The following is a 7,824-nucleotide window of genomic DNA, read 5'->3' on the forward strand; positions in this document are numbered from 1 at the left end:
TCACTCATTCTCTCATTTGTGCAATTGAAGAGTGCTCTTGCTCCTTCTCCATCTTCTTCTTCATCTCCTTCAGTGTGTATATGCGCGCACGTGCGTGTGTGTGTGTATGTGTGTGTGTGTGTGTGTGTGTGTGTGTGTGTGTGTGAGAGAGAGAGAGAGAGAGAGAGAGAGAGAGAGAGAGAGAGAGAGAGAGAGAGAGAGAGAGAGAGAGAGAGAGAGATCAAGCATTGCGACAACACGACGATGGTGCGGCGGTTGAGCATGGCATGATGGTAGCAAGGAATCCCTCTTCTTCGTGGCAAGGAATCCTCCATGAAGGCGAGCGTAGGGCGGTGAGTGACACACCCTTGCTCTCTTGAGCTTGCTAGATTAGGCTGGTTGTGTGCCTGCAGCCATTTGTGGTTCGCACACAGTGTGAAACAAGTTCCTTGCTTTGACATGTGTGATAGACGCGCACACTCCCCAATTTTTATAATACGAGGGAACCTACCATTCCGACAACAACGTGCAATTTTAGTGCGTTCATTTCAATGCATCGTTAGTAATGAGTACAGAATTCAGAGTATTTTACATACCTGTCTGTTTTGACATTCATTTGTCGATTGTCATAATGAACACAATGATGTTGACTTAAGCTTTGTAAGTAGCCTATCAAATATTGCACGGGCCTCCTTCATGTTGCCACACTTTCCATATATATCAACAAGGGAATTGCCAATAAATGGGTCGATATCTAGGCCCTTTTGATAACTTGGTCACGTACCCATTTGCCCTGCTATTCAGCTAGAGCATGCTTTGAGAAGCGCAACAAACGTGACTTTGCTCAATCGAGGACCATCCAAGTCCATTTGCTTTGCACAATAAAGTTCTTCCTCTGCTTGACAATGATATGCATACCTTGTGATCATTGTAGTCCATGTTACAACACTTATGTGTGGAAAACTTTCAAAGAGCACTTGGGAACCATCAAGATTTCACGCCTTTTGATACATGTCAACTATCGTACCACCGACAAAAGCATTTGGCTCAAAACCATTCGTGACAGTATAAGCATGCACCTACATGCTAGTCTCTACAGAGCATGCTTTAAGAACTACATTACATATAAAGACCATTTGTCAATACTTCTGAGTTGAGTATCTCATGATAAAGAGCAATAGCTTGGTCCTTTTCACCGAGCCTGGCATTGGCCAAAATAATGGCACCCTAGGTAGAAGCAGGAAGTTATTTTAAGATTCTGAAAATTTGATTAGCTTGGGCAAGATTCCCAGAGGTCACATGCATGCAAATCAAGGAATTTTCCAATGTAATATTTGTTGCCATATCATTTTGTAATATGAACATATGAAGTGTTTCTCTAGCTGAGTGGTCACATTCATCTATATAGCTCTGAAGTTGACTTTGAAGCTCATTCAGGAGCCCTAGGTGATCCAAGCTATTACCAGGGTCAAGAAGGAGTGGAAACGACCCTAAGTCACTTCCATCTGCTGGCAAGGAATTGCAAGGGAAGCATGCATCATTTTAGCCACAACACTACATGTAATGGAAATGGCCTATGAACTTTGAGAATAACGGAATTAAGAGAATTAGAGTGAGCATTTTCGTGAGACTACTTTGAGAACATAGAGGGTGAACTTAATTAGCAGTAGCAACATAACCATAATACTTAATTAACTTAGCATGAACAATACTTTTGCAAGAGAGAGAGTTTAGAGAACTTGAAAACCTTTGAGGACCGGATTTATGTGGAGTCAGTCCCCCCTCCAATAGGCTTTTGTATTATAGATTCTCCCATCAAGAGAGACTTGGTACAATACAATCTTTGTGTTCCTTGTGACCTAGGTGATGCAATGAAGGTGGGAAGCTTCATGCATCACGAGCATAACATAGACTTTGTAAAAGCATTAACCATCCCCGGCCTCAGTCCCAAGGCCTCAAACACCTTCTAAGGTGGAGAGAGCTAGCAGGGAATGAGAGTAGGGAAGAGGAAGAAGAAGCAGTCATAGGAGAAAGAAATATTTCATCACTTATCATCACTCTTCTTGCTTAGCATACATAATAGCATAGTAATAAAGATGGAGAAGATGGCAAGCTTAAGCATTGAAACATGGCTCTTGGTTGGATTTGCATTCCATAGCCAAGAGTGTTGGTGTAGGCTTTCAACTTCTCAACAAGCTTGGAGAAGGAGATGGAGCTCTTGGACTTTGCACTTCACACAATGAGTGTGTGTGTGTGTGTGTGTGTGGGGGGGGGGGGGAGTATACCCCCCAAGCTAGCCCCTAGCTTCCTTGGTCGACCCCCCCTTGTAGCTCATGCTAGAAGATGATTGGACCCCTAAAGGCCTAGCCAACCACATGCAGGGTGCATATCAAGAAACCATGCTAGCCTTGGGACAAGTGTCCCCCTTTCCACTTTGAGAGAGAGGACTTGATAAATGCATAATCGATTGAATAAATTAGCTAAATTATCATTGGACCCCTTGAGAGGCCAGCCAATAGGCTTTAGGCACACCATGAGGGCAACATGAAGAGGAACTTGACATGTGTCCATGTTGCTTTTATTAGGCAAGGCTTGACTTGGTGTGAGCGTGTGTGTGTTCTCTCTTTAGCTCCTACAATGAGGGCTCGCCCCCCCCCCCCCCCCCCCCCCCCCCCCCCCCCCTTGAGTAGGGATTTTGTTGACTTTTAGGAACACCTTGAACCCCTTAAGCACCTTATTCATGGAGCACCTTAGCACCTTAGTCCTTAAGCACCTCAAGCGCCTTAGTCAGCAAGCACGACAAGCACCTCAAGAGCCTTAGTCAGCAAGAACGACAAGCACCTCAAGCTTGGGCTGCGTTCCCACCCCAAGCACAACCCTTGCTTCCTAAGGTCAAAGGACTTTTTAACACTAACCTCTGGAGGTCTTTAAGGAAGCTAACCCTAAGTCCTTTAAGCTCCATCAGTTAGCCTTGCTCTAGTTTCACTGACCCTCTCTCATTTGGACCCCTTTAACCTTGGCCACGTGTTAAGATAGATCCATAAGCGCATTTCTATATTCCAACCCTTGTTCCTGTTTATTCTCCCACATTAAATGATCAGTTTAATATGAGAAAATCATTTGGTTTGGTTAGATATTAGATTTTATGACACTACATGTCGATCTAGAGCCGGCACATCAACAAATCACAAATGGATGTGAGAAAATTGACCTTTTTATGTGATTTTTTGCCAATTAAAGAATAAAATAAAACCATCAAAGAAGGAGAGAAGCAACACAAAGAAATGACGACTTTGTGGGTGGATGTTATTACAAGGACCCAACAGAAAGCGGATGAGGCTGAGAAATGGATCGAGATTGCCAAGAAAGGAATAGACAAGGAGACAACCCCCACACCCACCATCATTAACTTGACATTAGAAGAGGAGCAAAGGAGGTGTGTGCAGGCTTTACATGTGAGGATTTGTGGCCTCCTCATGACCATGATGGGGGTTAATGAGACGACGCATGCAAGAGCTTGGAGAGTGGGCAATAAGAAAAGTGGAAGCAATGGGGAGACCTAAAAGGAAAGGGGACTTATCTTGAGTTTCCCCTCCATGGACGTGAAGACGAACTTTTTGAAGAAGATACCAACTCTTAAGAAGACGGGCATCTTTCTTGAATTGACCTCATGCTCTCGCAGATTGCTCACATGCAGGAGGTAATGTCAGATATTAGAGCGGCAAGGAAAACAAGCTAAGATTGATTTTTACCGAGATGGAAATGTGGTGATATTGGAGTGATGCTCCGCATGACGATGCAAGACTTATGTGACCACACTAAAGATGGCAGCATGGAATTATAATGGTTGATGTAGGGGCATTTGACAATAGATTTACGGGGAGAAACATCGTCTTTTACTCAGATACACACCAGGCACCAAGACAGCTTATGCCACATGTGACTGGATATAGGTGGGAGACAGCTTGTCAACCAAAGATGGTGACCTTATTCTCCAAGGGGACTTGAATTCCCACATGAGAAATCATCAGACCACTTTTTATGATACCTTAGATGAGATACTGAGAGAGCTAGATATCAGTAATATGGGACTTGATAGACACTCACAAGATGAGGAGTACACCAAGTACGGGAGATATCTGATGGAGATGGGGGCCTCACATGGATTGGCCATACTTAATTGCCTACAACAATTCCCCACAACAGTTGGTTTTACTTGCTTCCCACACAGACATGAGGCCAACATAGTGGACTATGTCTTGACATAGCCAAGATTCATCCCTTGCATTCAAGATTTCATAGTAGGACCCAGACCAATGGGTGTATCAATGGATCATGCTCTCTTGATATTTTTAGTCTCCTTTCAGTACAATACAACTTAGTTGTTAGGTGGGAGGACACATATCTGCTATACGCTTACACCAGAGATTGACTCCATTTATACAGAGGAGATCTACAATCTTCTATGTACAATAGCCAGACTAGGAATCTCAGTGGAGGAGATCACCACTTTGCTGACACTGAGACAGTGCATGGTGCAACAGTGAGATACATACCCACATACTTAGCCTAAGCAGAGATGCCATCTTGGGAGCATGCCTTAGAACACTTGGTATGATGAGGAACCCAAAGATACTAGAGCACAACATCAAAGGGATCTTCTCGTAGGGGTCATCAATCACAAACAATCTTGTTACCATATACATGTGGTAGTGATGTGTGTGAACACACTTAGGACTGCCTGGGCATTTTTCCCTCACTAGGAGGTTTTTTCCCTCGTGCATTGTATATACACCCATCACTCTAGGGCTATCTTATCTTTCCAATGCACACTAAGTAAAAGACTCTATGTTGTGTGCCTTGAGCTTCCTTTGTCTTCTCCTAGTTGTGTGAATTTCCCTGCAACCCTATTTCCAACAATTGGTATCAGAGCAGGTTGTGTCCTCTGGGGCATAGTCGTCAGCATTTCCAACACACACCTACTCACTTTCTTCAATTTCAGTAAGCTTTGGTGAGTGCCAAGAGGTCGACAAATACTTTGGGAGAAGTCATAGAGCTCAGTCTGCTCAGACTTTCCATTTGGGCTCATTTCGGGCTTCGTTTCCACTACAGGCAGTGATGCACAGTCTTTTGTCATTCTGTGCAAGATTTTTGTTAGTGTCGTTTTTTGCATAACGGGTCCCTTGGAGTCTTATCGGGTAGTGCTATATAGCACACACTAGTCCCACTTTGTTTCTCCTCTTTTTGGGCAGTTTTCACATTAGGTGCAGGCATTTGCCATGGCTGACAACAACACAAATGTGTTCAAGATGTTTGCTGTTGCGGATAGATTGGGGGACAATTACCCAATGTGGACTTACATGATGCAACATGTTCTTGTGTCAAAGGGTGTCTAGAATCTCGTGCAGGGCAATGATGCACATCCTGGTTCTATGGATACAGGTGATGTTGCGGATGTTGCAGGTTTTGGTGACAGGATTGCTATTGCCAGAGTTGTTTTGCCTACGGTTGAGCATGCTCAGTGGGATGTAAGAGATGCACATGCTCATGCATTGATTACATTATGTGTGAAGTGCACTATTACTCCTCACATTCTTTCAGCTAAATGCGCAAAATAGGCTTGTGATATTCTGACTGGTCTTTATGAAAGTCACAATGAGGCTAAAAATTGCATTACTGCGTAAAGAGCTGGAATCGAAGATTATGCATGAGGAAGATAAAATGGACATTTTCCTTGATGGTATCAAGGATATCAATGAGAAACTTATTTCTGTGGGCAAAGTCATTTTTGATAGTTCCCTTATGCAGACTGTTCTTGATGTTTTGCCAATTCTACCCAAACGTTTGCTAGTACTTGGAGACTTATGACCCAAGGAAATCCTGAAGTTGTCAAGTTTGATGCATTATGCACATTGCTATTTCAAGAGTCACTTTCCAAAAAAAAAAGGTCTAAACAGCACACAATTGAACAGGTCCTTATTGTTTCTCAAAGAAAAAGTGGTAACAACAATATAGCCACTTCGCATGGTTCTTCTGCGAGTGGAGAGGCGCCTATTCCTAATGCTTCTGTTGGCAGCACTTTGTCTGGTAATTCTGGTGAAAAGGGCAAAAAGAAGATGCGTTGCCATTATTGTAAAGTTAATGACCATTTGATCAAACAGTGTCCAAAATTGAAGGCAAAAGAGGCTAAGAAGAAAGAGGCTGAGAAGAAAGAGGCTGGTTCCACTACAAGTGTAGCTATTGTAGAGTCTTTTGTGAAAGGAGATTGTGATGCTGATGTAGATGCAAAATGGTCTTTTAGTGCAAAGTGCACTTATGATCCTTCTGTCCATGATGCATGTATGTCAATTGTTGCAGATGATCATGTGTGGTACTTTGACAGTGGTGCAACAAAGCACATTACGTCTCATCGTGACTTGTTTACCTCTCTCGAGGATGTCCCTCATGGGAATTCAGTCACTTGTGCCAACAATGTCTCTTATCCGATTACGGGAGTTGGAAATATTGTGTTGACTACTACAAATGGCAATTCTTTCACACTTGTTGATTCACTTTATGTACCTGGGATAAAAAAGAACCTTTTGTATGTAACTACACTTGCTAGACTTAGTCTTGTTGTCAAATTTATGGATGACAAATGTACAATTCATGATCTCAGTTTTGGTGATAAAATTGTTGCATGTGGCATTATGCCGTGGGTTGTATAAGCTCACTTTGTATGACAAGTATAGGTAGAATTTTGCGAACGCCATCCTTGGGAATTACTTGTACTTTGTGACTTTCATTGATGATTAATCCAAGCATGCACATGTGTGTCCACTTAAAGAGAAGTCAAGTGTTTATGTGCTTCAAGCAATTCCTAGATATGGCTGAAAATGTCTCTAGATATACTATGGGCACCCTCTGTTCCGATCGAGGGTGGGAGTATATGTCTCATGAATTTAATGCATTTCTGGCTAGTCATGGGATAAAACACAAATATAGAATTTCGTATACACCTCATCAAAATGGTGTTGTTGAAAGGAAAAACACGTCACTTTTTTGGACTCAGATTTTGGGCTAGTTGTTTTGACACGTGAGTGTCCACAAGTCGGTTCTATTTCATGCTCAGCAATTCATGAATATCATGGTTGAGCAAGAAGCAACTTCCAATTGTGAGGCTAAGTATAGGGCAGTTTCATAGCTACGGTTGAGTGTGTATGGCTGATTCCGGTGTTGGACAGGACACTGCCAACATCATCTACACTAATAGTCAGAGCGCATTAGCAATTGAGAGGAGCCCAGTTTTTCATGCTCGCACAAGGCACACATCAAGGTGCATTACCACTATGTCAGGGAGAGAATCTCGACAGGAGAGATCAGCTTTGCGTATGTGCCAACACTGGACAACCTCACATATATTTTCACAAAGGCATTGTCTCGTGAGAAGTTCGAAGCTTTCCACAAAGCTTTGTTCTTACTCCCCTTTGTGGACTGATCGTGTCCTAAGGGCATGGCGATTCCCTATATTCTATGCGCCAGCTCTCATTCACCGCATCACTCCTAGGGGGAATTTGTTACCATATACATGTGGTCACACACATCACTATCCGATGGTCCTAAGTATGTGAACACACTTAGGACCATCGGGGCATTTTTTTCCTCACTAGGAGGTTTTTCCCCAACACTCTCTATTGTGTGCCTTGAGCTTCCTTCGTCTTCTCCAAGTTGTGTGCATTTCCATGCAACCCTATTTCCAAACAAATCTCATATAGTCTTCCAGTACCTTGTGTGACAGAAGAAGCGAGCATTCCTAGCTCAGATTCATACTATCTATTCTTGAGTAGAGATTTGAGAGAGGCATGC

The 7,824-nt window shown here is 42.9% G+C and overlaps 1 pseudogene; it reads right to left on the reverse strand.

The window, feature by feature from the left end:
• Positions 1 to 699: 699 nt before the first annotated feature.
• LOC147459750 (pentatricopeptide repeat-containing protein At2g33680-like) lies at positions 700 to 1,503 on the reverse strand (annotated as a pseudogene).
• Between the last annotated feature and the right edge of the window lie 6,321 nt (positions 1,504 to 7,824).

This window comes from Adiantum capillus-veneris, chromosome 4 (assembly GCF_014529385.1).
Source record: "Adiantum capillus-veneris isolate H3 chromosome 4, ASM1452938v2, whole genome shotgun sequence".
Taxonomy (NCBI): domain Eukaryota; kingdom Viridiplantae; phylum Streptophyta; class Polypodiopsida; order Polypodiales; family Pteridaceae; genus Adiantum; species Adiantum capillus-veneris.